The sequence below is a fragment of the Triturus cristatus genome, chromosome 9 (genome assembly GCF_964204655.1).
Source record: "Triturus cristatus chromosome 9, aTriCri1.1, whole genome shotgun sequence".
NCBI lineage: Eukaryota > Metazoa > Chordata > Amphibia > Caudata > Salamandridae > Triturus > Triturus cristatus.
Window position 1 is genome coordinate 1,079,124,516 of NC_140592.1, and position 23,964 is coordinate 1,079,148,479.

Consider the following 23,964-nt stretch of genomic DNA (forward strand, 5'->3'; position numbering starts at 1 on the left):
ACCAAAACACATGAGAAAACCATATATAGGTTTCTTACAGGAATGGAGGGCTTTGTCCTGTAAACATATTTTGAGGTCAGCGTTGAACCTTTTGAAGAACCTCTGTCTCCCTCTACCTTTTCTGTGTGACAGAAAAATGAAATACGTGTAAACTAGCTGTACAGATTTTTCAGAAGATAACAGCAATCAAGAAAGCAAAAATGAATCACGTTTTATTCTAATTCTGAAGATTCAATACGGTCAAAACAATTATAGGTACTTTTACTTGGTGTAATATACAAATAATCACTGAAACTTGATATCCACACTTAATCATTTCTGTGCTATGTAGTTTTATCTGTAGAAATCTGTGTGTGTGCACATTTAGTGGTCCATGGCTGTAAATGACAGTGTGCTACCACACAATACCTTAGTGATATATTTGGGATAGTGTGCTCCAAAATGCGCCACCCGCTAAATACCACTCGCTTACCAATCTCCTGCTAATACATTTGCTACACTTTGTTTGAAGCTAGGATTTTCCACACACCCTATGACTTTAGTGATGTAACATTGATGCCAGCAACCCCAATCTTAAATGGTTTTCAGCACCACTTGTATAATGTTACTGAACTATGGGGCATCTTTACAAGGAGCTTGCACCGTTTTTATTTGGTGCCGTGGCCCCTCTTTGCTTGCTCCATATTTACAAATTGATACATCTACTTTTCGTCAGACTGCTTCATTTTTTTATTCATCGGAATTGGCTGTGTCACGTTAGTTTTAATATATGCAAGGTATGCGTTTCCATCTAAAATCCACCCTAAAATTGACAGAGTGGGATTTATGACTTTTTTCCAAAGTGGAGGTGGGCTGCTGATTTTGAGATGTGTCATAATTCTTACTCCTCTAAAACCCAGGCATAGGAATGACACATTAGTTGTTTCAGAGGAATTTGACCAGCTGAAGTCACATCAAACAGTACAATCTGCAATCAAGGGCCAGATGTAGGTGGCTAAATACCGGTCGGTAACCGCAAATTCGGTAAATTTCAGGGTCACCGACCGGTATTTAGCCATTCCTAATGTAGGTGATGATTCGGTAAATACCGAATCGGTATTTACCGAATCTGTATTTACCGAATCGGTATTACCGATTCGGTAATAAGCAATATTAAGGAATTGGTATTTTTTACCAATTCATTACCTACATAAGAAATACCGATTTCTTAATACCGAATCGGTAAAATTTGGTATTAAGAATTCAGTATTTGTGGATTACCTACATCTGGCCCCAAGTCACATCCCCTCAACAGGTAAGTGCACAGATAAGGTAGGTAACACAGTTAATCACACATTACACACCATTAATGACATATGTCACACATACGTAGACATAGTGATACACAAATGTGCACTGTGCCCACTTGTATGCATGACATCTAGGCCCAATGTAATAGAGTGCAAGGTGAGTTTTTCACCTTTTGACAGTCCATTACATCGGTCCACATACAGTAGGCTACTTGTGTCAGCGAAAACTGACGCAGCACCTCTGTTTATTTAGGCTTTGCTGTGGTTGAGTTTGTTTTATATTCAACAATAGCAATGCGTCACTTTAGGGCCGGATGCTTTCCAGCATCCTTCCTACCGATATGTCAGAATTTCTGACGCATCCTTGGGACCTTGCACCATGGAGCCCCATATTGTAAATACGATGCACCCATATTAGAGTCCAGGCATCCAATTTTCCTTGCATGCATTATTAGTCATAGTGCCAATGCTTTGTCAGTGTTTATATACTACCGTAATCACAGTTAGTTATATCATCACAGTCATTTCACCGCTTCAAAAGTCTCATACATTCCTTCTTTTCCTTTTATATATATATCCTTTTAGTCTTTTCCTTTAACCATTCCCTCTTTTCATTTTCCTTTTGTTTCCTGCACGCATAGCTCCCTTCAAGAGCTGTCTTTGGAAGTCTCACACACTCCAAGTTTGAACATCAGGGCCCAGATGTACGACCATTTAATTTGAGAGTCTCTATTTGCGATTTTTTTGTGACTCACAATCAGAGACCAGCAATATGTAATGTACTAATGTGTCCCAGACACATTAGCAAATTAAGATGGGGTTGCAATTAACCTGCCTCATAAATATGCATGAGACAGGTCGCAATTCACGACCTAATGGGAATGGCCAATTACACAGGGATGGGGGGTTGCTGGGGATAGCAGACAACCATATCTGTGTATGCTTGTAAATAAAGCAACCTTTTTTTATAAATTGCAGCCTGTTTTCCTGAAAGGAAAATGTGGTGCATTTCGAGATTAACAACAACACGTTTCTGTTTCAGATTTTAAGGGTAGGCAGTGGCCCGTGGGACCACTGCCTGCTTTTAAAAAACGTTTTAACTACCATTCACAAAGGGGAAGGGGTCTCCAGGGGACCCCTTTCTGGTTGCGACTGGTTTACCACCTACTTGAAGTAGGTGGTAAACTGCAATTGTTTTGCGACAGCATTCCCCCTGGGATTAGCTTTTAGGAAGGGATGTCCTTGACGCGCTCCTTCTTAGTATTGACTCACACACCCTATTTTGCAGGTCGGTAATAGGTAACTGACTCGCAAAATAGGTTTGCATATAGAAAAATGCATTTCACCGTTTACAAATGGCCTAATGGGCCATCTGCGACTTGTAAAATGCATCGTATATCTGGCCCCAGGTTTCATACAATAGATTCCACTTACAGAAGAAGCAGTGTAAAAGAAACATTCAATTATACATGTTTTTCAAAGTGCAAATGACAATATAACACTGCTTCATCATCTCTGCATAAAACACAATCTTTCAGTTAAGAATGACATGTAAATCAAACCATGTATTACTGTAGAATATATACTCTCTAAGTATTTAAACTGTTATGAATTCTAAAATGCTTTTCAGGCAAACACTTAACGGAACTTATAGCACTCAAGTCATTAGTGGGCTAAATAATACGTTCATCAGTCATACCAAAGAGAATGTACGCCTACAGAAAAACTTATCTCAGAATGTTTTTCATGAGGAAATTGTTTAATATGCTTCTAAAAGTTTCAATTCAATGGAACTTTTGATTACATTTGTGAAGTTCTAGAGTTCCATTCGTTCATATTGCTGGGTCAGTGAAACACGCGTAACTTTGATTTTCCCATCACAAGGAGATGTTGAACTTGGGGATAGCTACCTCAGAAGGGTACTTTACATAAGCCAATCTATGGATTGAAGGTACAGCTGAGTATCGGGTAGGAATTCACATTTTGAAAAACAATTCATCTAGATTACTTATTTCTGTTAAAGACCAGTTTCAAGCCAATTAAGGATGTCTACACAATACTATGCATTTAAACAGGGTGGGATTGAAGAAGGCAGGTCTTTGACCGGAGCCCGAGGTCCAACGCCAGGTCAGATATGGACAAGTTTTGTTCCTGTACATTTGCCAGTGTTTCGGCCGAATCTCACTGCTCTTCAGAAGTCAAGAGGAAGCTGCACCCCCTCCTCATTCCCGACTGTTGACTGTTCCACTGTCTTTCATTCGGCTGGCCCACGGTCCCATACAGAATGACAATGTGCAAGCACAACTAGACACAGCAAGTGGTGCGCCTCCTCACACCCCGTTCCCAATGCAAGGGGGAGTGGTGCGGGCTATCAAGGGTGCTCTCCACACACACATTCACATTGGCCGGGTGAGGCATCCCTTCTTTGCTAGTGGCTCATATGCAAACATTATGCAGAAATAAACGGAAACGCAAACCATGCCTTACCTGTGACTTGCAGTTTTGCTACTCAATGAAGAGGCTTTGTCAGCGGGTGTTATCTGCAAGGATTTGGTGTGATTTAGAGCTCCAGCAGACCAGCTTTTTGACTGCCCTAGCCAAACAAAGATCTCACAGGAAGTATTTAGGATTTGTCACACTGATCAAATGTTTGGTCATGTACTCCTTTCTCGGGAAAAAAGTCCTTTCTCACAAATCAAGTGAAAGTGTTTCCTTGCAGTTTAGCATTTAAGAAAGCACAGTTACCTACATGCTCTCTGCTTGGGTGTGTTTGTAGAACTTGCAGGCTTCAGTCTGGACAGGACAAACTCAACTGTTAAACTTTCTAAAGTCAATATATGGCGGATCGCATTTTTAAAAAAAACAGTGAAGTGCAGTGCTGCTAACTGGCAAAAAATGCCCTGGAATGCAATATGTGACAACTCAAACTGTAGCCATCTTTCCCTCCTTTTTTACTCCTTAGAGCACCATTCTGCCTTTTGACTTTATTGCATCAGTGTCAGCAGGGCCGGACTGGGAACCAAGACCGGCCCAGAGCAAAGTGCTCGGCCGGCCCCCCAGGGGGTTGGGGGTGCAGCTGAGCTGTTTGCCAGGGCCGGTTTTGGACGATTTTGTTACAGGGGGCGTTATTGCAGCTATGCTGCAAAGTAGGCCCTGTAACAAAAACAGGTGCCCAAAACCAGCCCCCGCCCTGGCGGCCCAACGGGGAAATGCCCGGTGCCCGCTCCAGCCAGTCCGACCCTGAGTGTCAGCAGCTCACTTCATTCCTCCGCCCCAAACACAACACAGGCCTTTGGGAACAACAGTTATTTACGGCCAAGTCACACAGTGCAGCACAGCAAGCCACCTTGCTCAGCTGCACTGCATGACAGGGAAAATGAAGGAATGCACTGTATTTAAGTGAATCCGATGCATTCCTGCATTTTCCCCTGCACTGTTGCTCTTATGGATGCATAGCAACAGCGAAGACACCCTTGCAACATGGTGCAAGGGTGCCAGGATTGTAATCAGGATTGTTTTTGTGCAGGATCACCTGGGGAGGCATATGTTTTTGGCGCATTCCCAGGTCTACCACTTGAGGGAAATCTGCGAATGCATCAAAATACATGGATGCTGCATATGAAGGCCCATGCAATGCCCATGGAAACGCCTCCCTGGCACAGAGAAATCTAACGCAACGATTTGTGCTGCGTTGCATTACTAGAGATTTATGAAGACAATCAGGGTCACGCAAGGTGGCCTTGCATAGCTTCATATATCTCATTTTTAATTTGTGTTGCACTTCCACCATGTTGCATGGTGCAAGAGTGACGCAAAGTGGCTCATAAATATGCCCCCATGTGTAGTTGGTTCCCACTAGGTGGCACCAGCAGTTATGTTTGGAGACTAAGGCTTATTTTTTATCATAAGCGTTTGTCCAGAGCAAGTTAAAGAAAAGGTAGGAAAGGAGGAGTAATGGAATGATAGCAAAACACTGACAAATAGTGAAAGGATGGGAATAAAAGGACCTGGAAGCATCAGATAAAGTGAGGGGAAGCATAGGGTGGCGGAAGGAAGATGTTTGAGATAATAAAAAAACTAGGCTGTCTTAGTCTTAGGCTCTTAGAAGAAAAATAGAGCCCCATATCTTATAAATGTATATACATTATATCAACAAATATTGTATTGGTGATCTGTGTATTCTACTACAGAGCCTCTCTTTTCAACTCTTTCCTCCATATTGAGGGCCTTTCTCTTCCATTCCATTCAGAGCTCACAATGAGCATCTGTCTCTTCCTTTACAGGGCCTATGAACAGTGTCTGTCCTTTTGCTTATGGCGTTACTCTCAGCCTTCTTTTTTAAAATTGGTTAGGCCTTTGAAGCTAAAGAGTATCGAGGCACTCCTCTTCAAATCAAATTTAAATATTGATGCCTCTCGCTTAATTACTTCTTATCTGATTATATAATAATATTAGTTTCAATTATGTAAATATCTAACAACCCCTCAATTTCAAAGGAGGAGAATCCATGATATTGCCTCATCTTTAAAACATACAAATTTAAGACTGGCATTGATTATTTACATTTTTATTTTATTTAGTAGTCAACCCGGCAGCACATTAAAAAAAAAAAATTATCAACATTGTACACTAAGTTTTTGGTCATTTTTTGGTTGTCTTCATAACAGCATGCATAAATGTTGTCTGTTACCAATATTCATATCTCATGTTTCACAATATCTTCTATATCGATCTATTGGCATAACATTAACCTAATAGTTGGAATATGTAGTGCCTAGTTGTATTACTGGTGTATCTTAGGTATTCTTGTTATGCAAGATAATATATTAAATCATGTTCAAGATTGTTAGACTTGTCAGCCTTAAGGTGGTCTTTCCCAAACCTTTTGTCTTCAACCTCCTATTTCCCTGAATGTGTTTTTGTTGGCTTTAGAGCTTGGCTTTAGGGCTCTGTGCACTTTACCACTTTTAACCAGTGCTAAAATGCCTGTACTCGCTCCCTAAAGCATGGTAACATTGGTTTACACCTATTTGTCATATTTCTTTTACTTGTAAGTCCCTAGTAAAGTGGCATTCCATAAGCCCTTGACCTGCAAATGAAATGCTACTAGAGGGCCTGAAGCACTTATTGTGCTACCCATTTAAGCAGACCCTTAAAACATGTACCAGTGCTTTCACCGCGCCCTCATTGCAGTTTTACACTGCCAATTTAAGTTGGCAAAATAACCATATTACTATGTTTAAAACTCCCCTTTTATTACACATAAGTCACATCTAAGGTAGGCCTGGTAGTGAAATACTCCTAAATGAATTGGTCTCTACTGTGAGGATTACCTGACCAATAGAATAATATTGAGTTGCCTTACTACATTCAATAATTGCTAACTTTTAATTGGGAACAGGTAAGTATTGTGTATTTGGTGTGTCTGAAATTGTAAATAAAATTCTTCTTTAACAGTAAACTCAGGTTTTAAATTACAATTTTGAATATGCCACTTTTAGAAAGTTGACTTATTCCTGCCCTTGCTATTTGGCCACCACCCTGTCCTAGGGCACATGACAGGGTGTAGTTGGCAGCTGGCCTTTTTTTATTCCATCCAGAAGTCACACAATAGAGTGATTAGGTGTGTCTTAATGGGCCATTGTTAGATCCGGGGGTCTCTAGTTGGCAGGGTAGGTACTACTGTCCAAGTAGGGACCCTTGCTTCTAGTCAGGGAAAGGGGGATACACTGTTAAGATATCCCCTGCTCACCCTCTAGGTAGCTTGGCCTGAGCAATCTAGGCTATCAAAGGCAATGTGTAAAGTAGTTGTACCAACACTCACAGTAACACAGTGAAAACACCACAGATTTACTCCACACCAGTTTTAGAAAAATAAGGCATCTTTACTAAAAACTTCACAAGACCAAATACTACAGAAAAACCAACATATAATTCAAAAGGTTACTTTAAAGATAGTTCAAGAGTTTGCAGAAAGTACTCCAGGATGTAAAAGTCAGTGTCTTGCACAATGCGACTCCCAATGCACAAAATGCGACACTCTCGTGCCCAACAGTACCTGTAGTTGCGATAAGGTTCCCAAAAGCTATAACAAGGAAGATGGCAAAGGCGATGCGATACTCCTGAGATCCTGGGGAGGCTTTGCAGCAACCCTGCTTCACGCAGCAGAGGTGGATGCGCCGGCTCCGATCTGTAGGGGGAGGATGCGATGACTTTGGCTTTCGTTGCGTAGGTTTCTTTGGGGGAAGCTTCACGCACAGGTTCGATGCGACACTCTTCGATGTGGCACGATGCGCAGCGCAGCGTTGACTTCTGGCGCCGCAACTCTCGATGCGCCACGGAACGGGACTCTGCGTCGACACACGCAGCGACTGGATACTTTCACGCACCGGCAGTGGTGCGGCCCGCAAACTGGTTCTGCGACGACCCTCGCAGCGTCAGGAATCTTCTCGCACCGGGACGATGCTCAACGCACTCGGCGATGCGGGGACTCCGGATGCTGCGATGACGCCGCAATGAAATTCTCCTCGCACTCTCGTTCTTGCGACACGCAATCGGATGATGCGTTGGGTACCAGTTACTCTTTTTCACGCTTCTGCTTCCCAGCTCCCAAAACACAGCAAAACGACCTCCTGAGGCCCCAAGACTGGGCAAGCACTCCAAGGCAGGTCAGAACTCCCTCAGCAGAGTTCCAGGGGAGCTGGTGGTGAAGTCCTTTTGTTCCTGGGACTTCTTAACAGGGAGCCAGCTCTTCTCAGGCCCTTGGAGATCAGAATCAAAAGAAGGGGACACAGCAAAGTCCTTCCCCTCTCCTTGGCAGCAAAGCAAAACAGCAAGCAGGCAGTCTTCTCCTCTTCAGTTCTTTTCAGCTTTCTCCTTGGCAGAGGTTTCTTCTTAGTTCCAAAGTGATCTAAAGTTTAGGTGTCTGGGGTCCTCTTCTTATACCCCTCCAAGTCTTTGTCTCTCTTTGTTCCAGTGGGGGTATTCCCCTGCTCAAACCAGTTCCTGGGTGTGCTCTGCTCTGGAGCACCTGGTTCCTTTCAGAGTGAGGGGCAGGGTCGTTAGACGCTCAGCAGGAGGTGGAGCCTTCTTTGTGCCAGCAGAGGCAGAGTCCTCAGCCTGGCCAGCAGGGGGTGGAGCCAGCTTTGTGCTGGCAGGGGCAGCCCTATTCAAACCCAGGGACTACTCCTCCCACCCATCTAAAGCAGATCTCCCTATTCACCCTGCTGCTGACTCATCCAGGCTCCTGGAGCCACCTAGCCCATCACATGACACCAGTCAGCCAACCAGCACACAGGCACACAGGAAGGTTAAACAGGAGAATAGCTACTTTCTAAAAAGTGCTATTCTCGCACAGTGAATTTAAAAACCATCTTGCTAAAAAGATGTATAATTAAATTCTGAACACAAAGATACCAAACTTGGATTTTCTATCTTGCCCTTATGGGAAGATAGGCATGTAAACAGCCTCCCCATTCTATCCTATGGGCAAGATAGCCTCTCAGCAGTGAAAAACGAAAATGGCTGTAATTCACTACCAGGGCATGTTACACACCTCAGTACATGCCCTACCTTTCAGATACACTGCATCCAGCCCAGGGGGGTACCTAGGGCCACCATAGGGTTGCCTGACATGTACAGAAAGGGAAGGATAAGGCCTGGTCAGTGGGTGCACTGGCCAGGTCGACATGGCAGTCCTGGACTGCACATAGGCACTGCAGGCAGGCCTAAGACATCATTTTAGCGCTACTCCTGTGGGTGGCACAATCAGTGCTGCAGCCCACTAGTAGCATTTGAATCACCAGCCCTGGCACACGCAGTGCACTTTACTAGGGGCTAACAGGTGAAACAAATATACCAATCATGGATAACCAATCAATATAACAATTTATACAGAGAGCATATGCACTTTAGCACTGATCAGCAGTGGTAAAGTGCCCAGAGTCCTATTGCCAACAACCACGGGTCAGAAAAAATAAAGGAGGAAGTAGCAAAAAGTTTGGGGATAACCCTGCAAAAAGGGCCGTTTCCAACACAACCCCCTTCCAGCCTAAAGCCAGGGTAGACCAAGCGATACCTCGATGGGATTCCCTGCTTAGGGCGATAGAACACGGAAACTGTCCCAAACAGCAGGGCACTATTCCTATTCTACGCCTTCCTTAACCCGGTTGGATCTCTCCATCCATACTCTCAGGGTCCACCACGCCAACCCATGTGGAACCCTTCTCCTCACCTGTGTACACCACCTGTGCAGCATCTAGCCTTAACTTGCTCACAGGCGTGTCCCAACAGACAGACAGCAGGCCACAGTGACCACTGACAGTGGTCAGGGATGAGACCCAGGCCTTATGCCTCTCAGGGCTCTCAAACCCCTGTGGCGTCAGAAGGAGGGGGGCAGTAGCCCCAGGTGCTCGGCACCCTTTGTCCACTTCCTTTCCTGTCAGGTCGGGTCTGACAACCTGGCACTGACCCACCAGCCCCGGGCCTGTATCCGGTGGCTGGACAGGAGGCTGGGGTAGGCTTTTCCATACCCAGTCCTCCTCTTCCTTGGGGCTCTGTACCCTCCCACCTGGAGCGGTACCCCCTTCTAGAATAGTCAGGGCGCCTGTGACAAGTGTCCTGCACCATTCGCCCACCAGTTCAGGGGTTCTATCCTGCAACTGGGATTCCAGGTCAGGGGGACACCCCGGACCTGGCCCTCCAACCTAGGGTCTAAACCCTCCAGGTGAACCGGGGTCAGAGGCGACGACTCCCTCCCTCTGCACCCTCTTCCAGAATTCTGCACCCTCCTACTCGGAGCGGTACACCTCAAAGACAAACTGGTAGAGACACTGCTTACAGATGTCCCTCTCTCCAGTTCAGGACCTCTCCCCAGCAACTGGTCTCCCAACCTAGGGTCTAAACCCTCAGGTTGCACCGGGGTCAGAGGCGAGGACTCTCTCCCTCTGCACCCCCTTCCAGAGAGCTGCACCCTCCCCACTGGAGTGGTACCCCTGGAAGCCAAACCGGTCAGGACACAGCTTACAGATGTCCTTCCCCCCAGGTCAGGCAGATCCTGAACCTGGCCTCCCAACCCAGGGACTAAACCCTGCGGTTGCACACCTGTCTGGCATGCCAGGACTTCTGGGGACTCACACAGTATCTCCCCGAGGGTGACACATGACTCATGTGTCTCGTGACAGTCTGCCTGGCGCAGATCTTCCAGCCCCTGTCCACCTGACAGTGCGCGAAGATCCCCCAGGACAGAAGTGGTGTCACCATGGTCACTCCTAGGGGACTCAGCCCTTCTGGCTGGTCCCTGACCCACTGGTTCTCCCACTGGGGAACACATCCCCCTCTCACCCCTCAGTCTGGACTCCTGCACCCTCCCAACTGTAGCGGTACCGCCAGACACCAGAACCACTGGAGCTCTGTTTACAGAGGCTCCAGGTTTTCCTGACACTAGGAGATCCTCCTCAAATGGCCTACTAGCACCGTCTAGGCCCCCAACCTGGTGTTCCCTTAAGGAACCCTCCAGTCCCTGAGACTGGGTTTCGGGCACCTTGGGACCCACAGTCCCACACTCACCCCTTCTCCACTGAGACAGGACGTGAGCCCCTACACCCCTCCCACTACACTGGGACCTAACCGGGCTACACTGAACCTCTTCCACCTCACAGGTCTGGAAGATATCTGGGCCACTCCTTTTGGGATCACTCCCCAATGCCTCTCCAGACCTTTTGGCATCCAACCAAAGGTCTGCCTCCAACGCAAGCTCTCTGGAACCAGAGAACTCACACTCCACCGGGTGTTGGCATAGCTCTGGAAAACAGGGACTTAAAATATGCTCTCCTACAAATGAATCACACAGCCCCCCACAGTTGTTAACCAAGCTACCGTTTGCCTCACCCTCCAGTGCCTCACACAAGTACCCCACACCACTCTCCTGAGATTGGCAAGACAGTACCTGACTGTCCCTGTCACACAACTCACACTCTTCTGGGCGGTCTTCACACTCACACACCAAGTTTTCTACCATGGGGGAACCCCTCTCCCTGTACCTCTCATCTAGGGTCAGTAGAGTGTCCCTCCCACCACTAGGAATATGGTCCCCTGTGCCAGTTCCCCAATCCACTTCAGGGACACTGCACTCCACTGGAACTACATCATAAACCTGAACCCCCTGGTGTATGTCAACCCCCTCCCTCAAGTTAGGCGCCACATCTCTGGGTGTTTGTACCTCTCCCTCAGCACTGGATATTACAATCTTGCTGCCACCATCTGAGCTGGACTCCACCTCCAACTCAGCAAAGCTCACTTCTTGAGCTAACCATTCTTCTTCAGCTGAGACACTCATGGCCTCAAGCCTCTCGAGGTCCAAATCAAGCTCCCTCATTCTTAATTCATGTGCCAAGGTCAATTTCAATTCTTCCAAGGCATACATCTTCTTGCTCTCTTCTACTTTGTTCTGGGTTTCTATTTCCATCAGCTTCAACTCAAGCCTCATGACTTCGAACTCATGATCTCTAACCCTTTGATTCTTCTCCAACTCCTCTGGAGTGAGACTCCTACTGGAATGGGAGCTGCCAGCCCTTGAGACTGGTCCGACCACGGGCAGAGCTTGGGGAACAAAACCATTCTCTTCATCTGCATCATCTTCCTCTTGAGCCTCCCACCAGGCCTTCAAGACTCTTTGTAGCACATCCCTTCTAGATCCGCTTTTCACAGGGCAACCAAGGTCTTTGCAGAATTTCTTGAGCTCCTCAACTCTGTATGAATACAAATCCGCAATAGAAAACTCCAATTCTGCCCTCTCACTTGTTGCCACCTGAGACATGATGCTCTTGAAGAGTTACCCAAAAATAGAATCAAAAAATACAATATGTGGTTGCGTAGTGGTCTGCACTTAAACTAGTGATGTACACCAATTACTGTGGGTCAAGTACAAATACAAGTTCAATCCTCACCGCTGACCACCAATGTTAGATCTGGGGGTCTCTAGTTGGCAGGGTAGGTACCACTGTTCAAGTAGGGACCCTTGCTTCTAGTCAGGGAAAGGGGGATACACTGTTAAGATAACCCCTGCTCACCCTCTAGGTGGCTTGGCCTGAGCAGTCTAGGCTATCAAAGGCAATGTGTAAAGTAGTTGTACCAACACTCACAGTAACACATTGAAAACACCACAGATTTACTCCACACCAGTTTTAGAAAAATAAGGTATCTTTACTAAAAACTTCACAAGACCAAATACTACAGAAAAACCAAAATATAATTCAAAAGGTTACTTTAAAGATAGTTCAAGAGTTTGCAGAAAGTACTCCAGGATGTAAAAGTCAGTGTCTTGCACAATGCGACTCCCAATGCACAAAATGCGACACTCTCGTGCCCAACAGTACCTGTAGTTGCGATAAGGTTCCCAAAAGCTATAACAAGGAAGATGGCAAAGGCGATGCGATACTCCTGAGATCCTGGGGAGGCTTTGCAGCAGCCCAGCTTCACGCAGCAGAGGTGGATGTGCCGGCTCCGATCTGTAGGGGGAGGATGCGATGACTTTGGCTTTTGTTGCGTAGGTTTCTTAGGGGGAAGCTTCACGCTCAGGTTCGATGCGACACTCTTCGATGTGGCACGATGCGCGGCGCAGCGTTGACTTCCGGCGCCGCAACTCTCGATGCGTCACGGAACGGGACTCTGCGTCGACGCACGCAGCGACTGGATACTTTCACGCACCGGCAGTGGTGCGGCCCGCAAACTGGTTCTGCGACGACCCTCGCAGCGTCAGGAATCTTCTCGCACCGGGACGATGCTCGACGCACTCGGCGATGCGGGGACTCCGGATGCTGCGATGACGCCGCAATGAAATTCTCCTCGCACTCTCGTTCTTGCAACACGCAATCAGATGATGCGTTGGGTACCAGTTACTCTTTTTCACGCTTCTGCTTCCCAGCTCCCAAAACACAGCAAAACGACCTCCTGAGGCCCCAAGACTGGGCAAGCACTCCAAGGCAGGTCAGAACTCCCTCAGCAGAGTTCCAGGGGAGCTGGTGGTGAAGTCCTTTTGTTCCTGGGACTTCTTAACAGGGAGCCAGCTCTTCTCAGGCCCTTGGAGATCAGAATCAAAATAAGGGGACACAGCAAAGTCCTTCCCCTCTCCTTGGCAGCAAAGCAAAACAGCAAGCAGGCAGTCTTCTCCTCTTCAGTTCTTTTCAGCTTTCTCCTTGGCAGAGGTTTCTTCTTAGTTCCAAAGTGATCTAAAGTTTAGGTGTCTGGGGTCCTCGTCTTATACCCCTCCAAGTCTTTGTCTCTCTTTGTTCCAGTGGGTGGATTCCCCTGCTCAAACCGGTTCCTGGGTGTGCTCTGCTCTGGAGCACCTGGTTCCTTTCAGAGTGAGGGGCAGGGTCGTTAGACGCTCAGCAGGAGGTGGAGCCTTCTTTGTGCCAGCAGAGGCAGAGTCCTCAGCCTGGCCAGCAGGGGGTGGAGCCAGCTTTATGCTGGCAGGGGCAGCCCTTTTCAAACCCAGGGACTACTCCTCCCACCCATCTAAAGCAGATCTCCCTATTCACCCTGCTGCTGACTCATCCAGGCTCCTGGAGCCACCTAGCCCATCACATGACACCAGTCAGCCAACCAGCACACAGGCACACAGGAAGGTTAAACAGGAGAATAGCTACTTTCTAAAAAGTGCTCTTCTCGCACAGTGAATTTAAAAACCATCTTGCTAAAAAGATGTATAATTAAATTCTGAACACAAAGATACCAAACTTGGATTTTCTATCTTGCCCTTATGGGAAGATAGGCATGTAAACAGCCTCCCCATTCTATCCTATGGGCAAGATAGCCTCCCAGCAGTGAAAAACGAAAATGGCTGTAATTCACTACCAGGGCATGTTACACACCTCAGTACATGCCCTACCTTTCAGATACACTGCACCCAGCCCAGGGGGGTACCTAGGGCCACCATAGGGATTCCTGACATGTACAGAAAGGGAAGGATAATGCCTGGTCAGTGGGTGTACTGGCCAGGTCGACATGGCAGTCCTGGACTGCACATAGGCACTGCAAGCAGGCCTAAGACATCATTTTAGCGCTACTCCTGTGGGTGGCACAATCAGTGCTGCAGCCCACTAGTAGCATTTGAATCACCAGCCCTGGCACACGCAGTGCACTTTACTAGGGGCTAACAGGTGAAACAAATATACCAATCATGGATAACCAATCAATATAACAATTTATACAGAGAGCATATGCACTTTAGCACTGATCAGCAGTGGTAAAGTGCCCAGAGTCCTATTGCCAACAACCACGGGTCAGAAAAAATAAAGGAGGAAGAAGCAAAAAGTTTGGGGATAACCCTGCAAAAAGGGCCATTTCCAACAGCCATCTACTGGCATAATGGGGGGACGGAGCTGGGCACAGGCTCAATTGCAACTGAATATTCACACAAATAACTTGCACCCCCTGTATTGTTCATGCCACCAGTTTGGACCCAGGACAGCGGAGTAAGGAAACCACTACTTCAAAGAAGTCACCATGTATAAAAAAAGTGATCCTCAGACCTAATCTTCAGCTCACTTTCTGAACCTGAGAAGGGACTCTCAGAGAACCGCCTGCTGTGTACTTCACAGGAATGCTTTGTTGCCCTTGGAAGGACTGTTTTGCTGCCTGGAGCCTGTCTTGAACCCTCAGAGGCCTGCTTTGCTGCTTGAGTACTCCTTCATCACTTGAACCCAGGACTACCAGAAGGGCTAGATTTCTGGGCTCCTCTATAGAGCCACAGGGTCATAACAGGCTCCAACCATCTTTAACGCACACCTGGACCCAGCCTGAGTGAGTCCTAACCCCCAAGTGGTACCCCTCCAGCGCTAGACCATTGGTGGTGGTACTCAGGGTGCTGAAATAGACAAAATCCTAAATTTGACACTTAAAATATTTTTGGCTAAAAACTGCTTTGTGAACCAATGGAGACTGGGACCAATCTACTTGTCTATCTGCCCAAGGTGCATCACCTGTCAGCCTGACTTCATAGTAACTGCTGCAATGTTTTTCTCTGGAGAAGCATTTCTTGTTCAGTGGTCCTTTGGCGAAGGGACATCTTGCCTCCTGGAACTCTTGTTGGCTACAGCATCCAGTTTGATCCCAATGAAGATTTTTGACTTCCAAAAAAAAGACTAAATACAAATGTAGAAATCTTCACTGCGACTTCATTCAGAAGACCCCGATGATAATGCCTCCGTGGACGCCGCCTGCAGCCTACCCCACTAAACATTTTATTCTCAGAACGTTTTCATCAAACTTTCTTTGAAGTCTGTAGGTAAGCGCTGATCGGGCCAAATCCTCTTTTTGTATCCAACCTGAGCTCCATTGTGGTCGGCCGAATTTTCAACTTCGTGATTTCCAATTGGATCTTTTAGGTGCTAGTTTTTACTAAAAAATTAAACATTCATAACTTCTGTTTTACCAGTCTACCAGGGACTTATAAGTAAGTTAAATATTCCAATTTTATATGCGAGAGAGCACAATCACTTTAGTACTGGTTAGCAGTGGTAAATTGCACAGAGTGCTAAGGAAAACAGATAAATTCGGCAAAAATAGGAGTGAAGGGAAAAGGTTTGGGGTGTGACCCTGCAGAAAGGGCCAGGTCCAACATATGTTGAAAAAAAGGGAACGTTTCTATACACTTCCAACTTTTGTTTGTATTAGTTTATATCATGAAATACATGTAATAATTAAACTGCACCTCGACGGCCACATTTAAGGGGTTAGAAAATCAACAACTAATGTGATGATATTTTTGCAAGCCTCATTTCTGACACAATATTGATGTCAGATGTGTATAAGGTATTCTGACATACAACCATTGAAGTATTTTGAGTCGTTTATGGATAGCGTCTACCTTCACTTTTATTAGAATTTGCCACATGCCGGGAGAGATGCGGGGACACACTGTAAAACAGCCAGCCACAGGTTATGTAGGCTGTCAATGCAGAGACGTTTTAATGCATGGGCAAAGTGGGCTCTGGCCCAGGGCCCCAGCCTTCCAGGGGGCCCCTTGACAGAGTCAGCTCCGTTCTCCAGATTTTTGCCTTAATGACCTTGATTATTTCTTAAACGGATTGTTTTAAATACTGTTTCCCTTTAATGTATGTTTTATGTGCCTGATGTGAGAGAGTCTAGTACATCCATTCTGCGGAGAAATGTTGCGTTTATGTTTCATGCAGTATACAGAAAAAAGTTTCTTTTAGATCAAATCAAGGCCTAACATATGAGAAATGGGAGGGCGTCACATTGATTATTTGCAGTAATATTGGTGAGCTGCTGCTGTGTTACAATATTGAAAACAGACATACCTATCCCCGAATATTAGATGTAAACCCATTTAGGGCCTTATTTATGAGAAGTGATGCATCGCTGTGTGAAAACAGGGATGCGTCACTTCTTAGTGCACCCTCCTTGCGACATGACGGATGCGTCATATTTACTGTATGTCGCATCATGTCGCAAGGAGTTACAGATACGTCAGTATTTCTGGCGTATCTGTAGGCGCAAAAGTGATGCATTGCTGGGGTGTGTCTGAAAATAGACGCAAGTCCAGCAATGTGTCCTTTCACATGGGGCAAGCCCCATGTGAAAGGGCCTGCATCAGTCTTACACCTGCTGTGAGGCAGGTGTAAGATATTGACGCAATGGCGTCCTAGAAGTGGCGCACTGAGTTCTCATAAATTTCAATGTGCCACTTCTACGAGGATTTTTGCGGGGGAACACCCACCCTGCATACATTATACCTGGCACAGGTATAATGTGGTGCAGGGGTTTACAAAGTGACGCATCTGCCTAGATGTGTCACTTTGTAAATAGGGCGCAACATGGCACATTTTTTTCGCTGCCGGTGCGTCACATAAAGTGACGCACCGGCGGCATAAAAGTGAAACAAGGCCTCATAAATAAGGCCCTTAGAATTTGGACGAGTGTTCCTTTGCACTGTCGGGGACCTAATGAAATTAAATGAAATATTGTATTTAATAAAGCGCGCAGCCACTCAGACTAGAGTGTCCTGGCACATGACAGCGGGAGGAAAATGTACGTAAAAGACCCATCAGTTATTAAAAAGCCAGGTTTTTAAGTTCTTCCCGAAAGAGAGTAGGTCTGTGGTTAGTCTCAGAGACTCAGAATATATTCCACAATTTTGCGCCTAGAAAGCAGAGGGATCTGCCTCCAGTGCGGGCACAGCATATTTTAGGCACGATGGCCAGGTAGGCATTGGAAGATCTTAGGGGTCTAGATGTTGTGCAGTGATTAATGCGGTTATTTAGGTAGCCGGCTCCTAAACTGTGGAAAGCTTTAAAGAAGATGGTCATCGCTTTGAAGTTGATCCGTTCTTTTATGCGGAGCCAGTGTAGAGACTTAAGAATAGGGTTCATACTAGATCTGGGTTTAGGTCTCAGGATGGCTCTGGTCGCGTTTTGTACTACTTGTAGGCGCTGGATAAGGGCTTTGGGAAGACAGAGGTACAAGCTGATGACATAGTCAAGCTTTGATGTCACCAGAGCCTGCACCACGATCTTTCTACTCTCATGCGATAACAGTGGCAGGAATTTTTCTAGCATCCGCAGTATGCCAAAGCAAGCTTAAGTTAGATTTTGGATTGGAAAGCGCATGGAGTGTGTCTGGTCTATGACAATTCCTACGTTTTTGACTTTCTCCTTTTCCGCGGGCGGGGGAAGCAGATCTTTTGGCCACCAAGAGCTCCAGTCAGGAGTTTCTGGATTACCAAAGAAAATAACTTCAGTTTTGTCAGGATTGCACTTTAGCTGATTGATCTTGAGCCAGTTAAAAACCTTTGTGAGGCAAGACCTAATCATTGCACCATCAAAGTCGGTTCCTTTTTCACATGTAAAAATCAGCTGAGTGTCATCAGCATAGGAACCAATTTTGACGCTCTGTTCCTCTACCAGAAATGCAAGGGGGGATAGATATATATTAAAAAGGCTAGGACTGAGAATGGAGCCCTGGGGACACCTACAATCATGATCGGAACCGGGGATGAGAAAGGTAGGAGCCAGATGTCCTGAGATCTATTTGCCAAGAAGGATGACATCCATGTTAAGGCGCCCCCCCCAGGTCGATGTTAGCAAGTCTCTCCAGGAGCCTCTCATGTGGGACCGTATCGAAGGCCGCCGACAGATCGAGCACTATCAGAACAGCCTTGCCTCCCTGGTCCAGCTTACCCTTGAGAAATTCAGTCACATCCAGGAGAGCGGACTCCGTACTGTAGTTAGCCCTAAAACCGGATTGGGACTCATGAAGGAGCTTCCCATCATCAATGTGTTTTTGGAGGGCCTTGTTTACATGCTTTTCTAATACTTTGGAGATGGCAGGAAGAAGGGAGATTGGCCTGTAGTTGGCAGGGTCCATCAGTTTGGCGTTAGCCTTTTTTATCAGTGGAAGAATCTTAGCATTCTTCCATAATTTCGGCATGTTGCCTGAGGAGAGGGAAGCATTAAAGAGCTGGTTTACCGTGGGGTTTATGATGGGAGCTAATAGGTTCAGGATATTCGCTGGACATGGGTTGGTAGGAGAGCCAGACTTAATGCTTTGGAGAAGGGTCAGTGACTCTTCAAGCTAAAGCTCAGGGAAAAAAGTAGTAAAGATGAAGGATCCAAGAAGTGAAATTTGCTATTGGAACTAAGGTAGAAGGTCAGTTCTTCCTCTGAGATGTTACTGAAGGCTTATTGGATCACGGAGATCTTTTTGTGGAAGAATTGAGCTATTTGCTTAGACCATTCTTCCGTACATGGCCCTTCCTTTGTGCCTGCTTTCGGGACGGTAAAGGATTTAACTATGCTAAAGATTTCCTTACTCTTATTTTGGGCATTTTCTATTTTGGTTTGAAAGAAGTTTTTCTTGGCTGCCTTCACAAGAATGTAATGAGCTTTTAAGGTGTCTTTATTCACCTTCCTGTCCTCAGTTAGATAGGATTTACGCCATTTCCGTTCCATTTTTCTACAATTTCTTTTGCTAGATCTGAGGGGACCGTTAAACCATGGAGCTGGTGAGGCCGACCTCTTTGAGGAGCGGGAAACAACCGGTACCACTGTACCAATGTTGGTACGGAGCCATGAATCTATTGAGAGGGTGCCCGAGTCGGGGCAGCCAGACAGCTCCGGTGAGGAACAACCGAGGGCATCTGCTAACATCGGGATGGATATTTTATGGAACATCATGTAATTAGGGACCCTCTGCCCTGTGTTAGCCCGAGGGGCTGTGGCAGAGTTGGGAATGACACATTTTAATAGGAAGTGGTCAGACCAGGTAATGGGAAGGGATAGGCTTGCTTATATGTCAAAGTTGTGAAAGATTTGGTCTAGGGTATGGCCCTTCTCATGGGTGGCCGAAGAAATAGATGGAAACATGTCGCAGGCCTGCAGCGTCTTCAACAAGGAAATAGTTTGGGGGTCTTTTCCATTCTCCATATGTATATTGAAATCTCCCAGAATAAGGCAGTTGTTGTATTTTAAGGCCAGGGAGGTGGTGGATGTATTAAGCGCAGTAATAACATTTCCAATTGCACCGAGAGGTCTGTAAATCAGAAAAACAGCTATGCTATGATGGGGGGATAAGGTACAGCAGAAGCCTAAGGACTCTGCACCCTCGATGTTTTCCATTGGTATGGGAGAGCAGTCTAGTTTTTAATTATAAATTATGGTGACACCGCCCCCCTTCCCACTTTGTCGGTCTCTCCTAAAGATTTTATAACCCGTAGGGATGGCCAAGGTGATAGTAGGGTTGGAGGCTACAGACAGCCAGGTCTCAGTGAGAAATAAAAGAACAGGCTGTTCGTCTAAAAGTCGGTCATAAATGTTTGGTTCATGCATTTGCATAGAACGACAATTTAAAAGGGTGGCCTTTAAGTCCTCTGTTTTCTTATTGTTTTTACACTTATTGTTGCATGGGAGGATCCAGGGTGTGAGTTTCCTGGGCTGGAGGAGAGACCAGTTGCACTTATTAAATCAAAAGTCTACCTCCAAGCTAGGATCAGCGGCTGTCCACTGACATAATGGTAGCCGCCTAAGGCTAAGCAGTTTTTCCCTATTGTAATATAGTGGAAGAAACTCACCGGAGGGGAACTGGGCAGCATGGCCAGAGCCAGACACCTCCGGGATGCTGACGGGCGCAGAGGGCCTTGCCTTTGGCACACCAGCGGCGCGCCGGAGGCACGCGTCCGTTTGCATCGGGAATATATAGGCTAATGCCTTTGATGAAACTGGACCGCTAACGCAGCTGAGGAAGCAGAAACTACGTGGGCGGAAGTGAGGAGCCCGATAGTAGCCCCAGCCCTCCACACAATCGGCGTATCAGCCACGGCAGACCAGGACTGGACAAAAAGCGAGATGTGAATCGGAGCAGCTAAGGAGGTGCAGGCAAGCAGAATCAAGTAAAGTGCAAGTGCGCGTAGGTAGAAGAAATTGTTAAAAAGCACAGAGTAATTCAGCCACAATATACAATTTAAAAAGTATTAAAAACCTAGTAGCAGGGCAGGAAACACTAAATCCTACTGCTGTCAGCTGCACACGTCTGTTTGCATCAGGAATATATAGGCTAATGCCTATGATGCAAACTGGATCGCTAATGAAAATGAGGAAGCGGAAACTGCGTGGGAAACAGGGGCTCAAATTGGATCATAAATTCAAAGCTGTTCTGAACAGGGGCCCCCAAAATATGTTTGGCCCAGGGCCCCCAAAATCCTTAAGATGTCCCTGTGTCAATGGGTATCCATTTTCACCCTCTAATGGCACCAAGTAATGCATTGATGCTGGCTGGGTCTCACGCTATGTGCTTCTTTGTGTTTCAGTGTTATTGGTGCACAGCGTTTCACATTGTGTGCCCGATTGTGTTCGTTGATGTAGGCGTCGATGGATTCGAATCTAAAGCTTGTGTCTCATGAGGACTGGTTATGAGACCCGAGGTTCAAAGGCGTACATCAGTGTAGTGTCCTTCTCGAGCCTAGAATCCTGTAATTTGTATCACTTGCTGGTACTTCATAATTGATTAATCTGCTTTAAGTTGTGCTGTAGAACACACGATTCCTATTTACTAGGGATGTGTTATTGTATAATAAAAATACTTCACCGACTAATACCCACCTGTGTGAAAGAACTTATCGGCAGATTGTTTGTGTCTGTGGATGTGGTCTCCTTCTGATGGGCGTCAGACATCTCGTCAAAGGAAGCATTAATTCCTATTTAATGCCTGGAATATTCACACGTATCTTGGCACGCTTTCGTTTGTGCTCTGTGTTTCGATTGACTGTAATGGCTCGTTATTCGTCTCTATTAATGCGTTTTTAACATGTGTATGCTGTTTATGCAGAATGTAGGTGGCATAATTACAGCATATTCTAAATGGTGATTGATGCTCTGCAGTACCGAAGGAACCCTTCTTGCCACGTGGAAAGATGTTTATTCAGAGCTGACTAATTATGAATTAATCAGGCAATCTCACCAATTTACAGTGATATCATTTAATTAGAAGCTGTAGTGGTACTCTGCACTTCGGCAGCAAATCACATTAAAATATGCGTGCTCTCCATGCAAATGCAGATGGATGACTCTTGTCACAAATGATCAGAAATACTTTTTTAATGTTCAAACAATCATTTTTGTCAGTTGTCGGAGTCCTATTAAACTGCAAGAAGTTGACGTTACAAAAGGCTTATGCAAAGACCTGCCAAGATTAGATTCTGAACCAGCCAGGGCACGAGGCCACCAATCAATGAAAAATAACATTAAACAGAAACTAGTATTGATTTTCTTCCTATAGCCACAGATTGAGTCAAGATTTGGAAAAACCTTTTTGATTGCTTCTGTTTTTAGCACATTCATCTAAAAAGAATTGACTATGCTTGACCAATGATTAATGTTATTTACATGTTAAAACTAATTCATCTGTTATGGAAATATATAACTATCTATGTGGATACGATCAGGTTAAGGCACAGCTATTTGGGTTCTGCTGCCGTGCTCATAAACCCTTGATTTCCGTTTTTTCTTGCTCATTACTTTAATGACGGATTATGGGGTTGAACTTGCCTCAGCTCCTTTGCAAAAGCGCTCACCTGATTAGCAGTTGAACTCTTGCTGTGTGGCTAGTTGATTTCCATCTGCGTCTGCAATTAAACATGCATAAGAAAAAATCAGAAGTGCTGAAAATAGCTATTCATGTCTTTGGTGTGGTGATTAGAAAACCCATGCCAGGTAGTACGAGAATATGCCTGGGAGAGATCAGGAGCTCCAAGAGCTGGAGCTATATTTCACAGTATGACGTGGATGTAATTAAGAGAGATCTGGACTCCAGAAAGTGAAGTTTGAATGTGAGAAGGAAAGTAAGAAAATAAACGTAAGAGGCTAGGATGGAATGCACAGTGTGGGGCATGAATAATATTGCTTATTGTAAATAGAAACTTGCATAAAAAAAAGTGATGTAGATGATTGTATTGTAATAAACCACAGGAGTATAACGCATCAACCACGTTGAGATTAGGGTAGGTACATGAAGACAAAATAACAATATCTCAACTGGTATCAATCTGAAGGACAAATAGACATGTATGTATAAAACATTATGTGAAAAGAAAACGGGAGACTCTGGAATGATTTTAAAAATGCACATTGCATCATATAATTGTGGGCGAATATTCAAGAATCAGGCAGATACAGTTGTAGCAGCACTGTAGGCAAATTAAATGCAGAAACAACCCGAATTGGACTTGGTGCTCGAAATGCGTAAGTGACACAGAAAGCGACGCAAGTGATAATTGTGAAGTCAGCGAAAACGGCGCATGGTGCAAATGTGAATAGTTATATACAGTGAACGTTGAGGCTCTAATCAATGATTTACAATTTTGAATATGAATGATTGAGGGTAATTTTAGTAGAGCCACTGAAGGAAATGCGCCATCATTTGCGCTGAAGGGTCGACGACGTTTCGATTCTATCAATCAGGAACATCATCAGGACCGGGTTGTGAATAATTGCGGTGCTGGGAGAAAAATCCGGGAAGGGCACGGGTCCACAGAGGCGTGTGACCGGGGGGCGTCAAAGGTCTCGGAGGATGACCGGAGATCCTGTATGTAGAAAACTTCAGGCACAGAATAGATGCGTGTGCCGTATAAGGGATCGGCGGGGAAACAAGTTGCGGCTCCTTGGTGTCCCGGGAGAAGGGCACTATGGCAGGGAAACCTTGAGTACACCTATACCTTGATCTTCTCACTTACCTTGGCAACCTGAGTTGGTCTAGTGTTTTATTCTGATTGAAGTAATATGGTTCAATTTCTTGCTGGCATACAAACAGGTATGATGGTTTTAAAAAAAAAATGTATAACCTCCCTTAAGGTATGAATTTATCTCAAACTATGAATTTTATGTAATAGCCTTTAACTGTATTTTTGATAGTTGTAGGATTTCCTCCCTAATCTTGGCATTTTGGCAGGAGACAGGATGATTGGCGTTGCCCCCTTGTGTACATGACGGAGATCAATTGAGGTGATTAGTGGAGCCTCGTTCTTTCGTTCTTCTTTTCTCCCCTTTCTTCACAAGTTCTTTTGATTTTCCGCACATGCTTTGGAATTCTCGGGTATTAGGTCCTGTTCTATTTTTACTTTCACCTTTATTCACTTTTTCTGATCTTTTGTCGAACACTCGGT